The sequence below is a fragment of the Callorhinus ursinus genome, unplaced genomic scaffold, assembly GCF_003265705.2.
Source record: "Callorhinus ursinus isolate GAN/ISIS: 27379988/994484 unplaced genomic scaffold, GSC_fseal_2.0 scaffold80, whole genome shotgun sequence".
NCBI lineage: Eukaryota > Metazoa > Chordata > Mammalia > Carnivora > Otariidae > Callorhinus > Callorhinus ursinus.
The window spans coordinates 878,167-880,264 of NW_027397142.1; the positions used below are offsets into that span (position 1 = coordinate 878,167).

Here is a 2,098-nt window from a genome sequence, read left to right on the forward strand (position 1 = left end):
GGGGGGGGGGGGGGGGGGGGGGGGGGGCAGGGGCAGCACAGACAGGGGTAAAGTGAGGGGGCCTGGGAGATTGCATGAACTGATATTATGGAACGCCAGGCTGGGGTCCTGGAGTAGTCAGGGACACCTGTGAAGGGGAGCCCAGGTGGGGCCATCTGACTCACTATGCGTGGGCTCCTGGGACGCAGAGGGGCCTGCCAAGCATCGGACGGTTCCCACCCATCTGCACCTGAGGAGCCTAGCGGCACCCCCCGCCCTCTTTGGCCACCCACATCACGTCCGCAGAAAGGACTAGCTGCCGGGAGAACCTAACCCACGTTCCCCTTCACAGGGGTGTTTACATTTCGATCTGGATTGCAAAGACGAAAGGATGGAATTTGGCAGGGGAAGAGGGCGGCCCTTCCAAGGCAGTTTGGAAATTCTTCTCGGTAGTGGCCAAACTCTGCCTTTCAAAAAGGCCGGCCTTATGTCTATATAATTCGAGGTCACTAGAATCTAATGGAAAGGAGAATTGCCAAGGTTCAAGGGTCAGGAGGAGGGAAGGCCTGCCCTCTGGGAATGGGGCAGGGGTGGGTGTGAGGAGGCCAAGCGAAGGCCACGGCAGCAAGGTCAGTGGGAATCCCAAGCATCCCCGCCCGGTCCGCTTGCATCCAGCATGGTTTTCATCCGAGGCCTGTCTCCAGGTTGTGCTGGGGAGAAGTGCCTTCCCAGCTAGCCAGGCACTTGGGTCCCCCCACCTCCTGCGTTGGTCAGACCCTCTGGAACAATTCCCTGCTTTCTCAGGAGTTCACACCCTCCTTTTCCACGAGGCCACAGGCTAGCGAGGCCCGCGTCCTACACATCACCATCACCAATGTCCCGCAGCATTCCAGGGATAGAGTAAACCCTCCAAGGTCCCTCTCTAGCTCTGGAGTCACGCATTTGTGACAGTGATTTTGCTATGGGAGCCCCCAAAGTGGGGGCCGGTGGGGCTGGACGAAGCCCCGGTCCTCACTGTGGGTCTTTACTGCGTTCACAGTTCTGCCTTGGGTTTTCACTTGAAGGAAGGTCTTCGTGGAGTCAAACCCTCGGAAGTGGCCAGCCTGAGAGAAGGAAGAGCCCACCCTGCAGACTCGGACCCTGCCCCCCCTGGGCTGGGAGCTCTGCAGCTCCTTCCTGAGGAGATCCTCTGAGCACCGTCCCAGGTTGGGCCACAGTGACTGCTCATCAGGTCACTTGCTCATTCAGGACAGGGAGCTGAGGCCAGTGGAAACCCACGGGCCTAAACCAGTATGTTGCCTTAATTGTGTGCAATTCAGAGCGCTTAGAGAACAGGCTAGCTTTTCCAGCACTGGAGCTCCCGCCCCAACCCCAGGCTGGCAGTACCCAGAGCCAAAGAATCGTGTGGCTCTGTATCTCCACTCTCAGTCCCTGCTCACGGCACCCGGGTGGCTAGGCCCCTCCAGAAGCCACCTCCCACCAGGCTGTGGGTAGTGGGGCCCAGGAAGGACTTGCCACCCAGCATTCTGTGCACCCCTCAGTCTCGACTGCAGGCTGCCCTGACCTCCCCTTTCTCACCATGCCCAAAGACCCTCACAGGATACACCCTCCTTCTTGGCTGCCTGACCCTACATGGCCACCAGCCTTCCTGAGCTGCTGACTGGCCAGTGGGGGAGGGGAGGCAGTGAGCTAAAAAGAGGCAAGGAAAAGTGGCGTGGAGACCAACGGGAAGGAAGGCCTGGAACGGGGCAAGGGTGAGGGCATGGCAGGTGGAAGGAACTCCTGTCCAGGATGGGACAAGCTGAAAGCCTCGGACGGTCTCCAAATCTCCCATTTACTGATACTTTTAGCCTCTTCTCTTGGCTTATTGTTGATCTTCCACATTACCTCTGCCTACTTTGGGGAGTCTAGAGGGCCATGGCTGAACCCAGATGGAGAAGAGAAAGGAGCAAAGCCCAAGAGGCTCTCAAATTAAGACAGCCAGCAGGTATGAGGGGCATGGCCATGTGAGGTGGGTGCACCAGTGGGTAAGCAGGTGGGAGTGCAATAGGAGCACAGGTGCATCAGCAGGTGGGAGCACAGGTGCATGTGCAGGTGGGAGCAGGTGGATGAGCAGGTG

The 2,098-nt window shown here is 58.8% G+C and overlaps 1 protein-coding gene across 5 annotated transcripts in view; it reads right to left on the minus strand.

The window, feature by feature from the left end:
* The window catches only part of PRKAG2 (protein kinase AMP-activated non-catalytic subunit gamma 2), a 255,248-nt gene that overhangs the window by 177,053 nt on the left and 76,097 nt on the right, over window positions 1-2,098 (minus strand). The window lies entirely within an intron of this gene.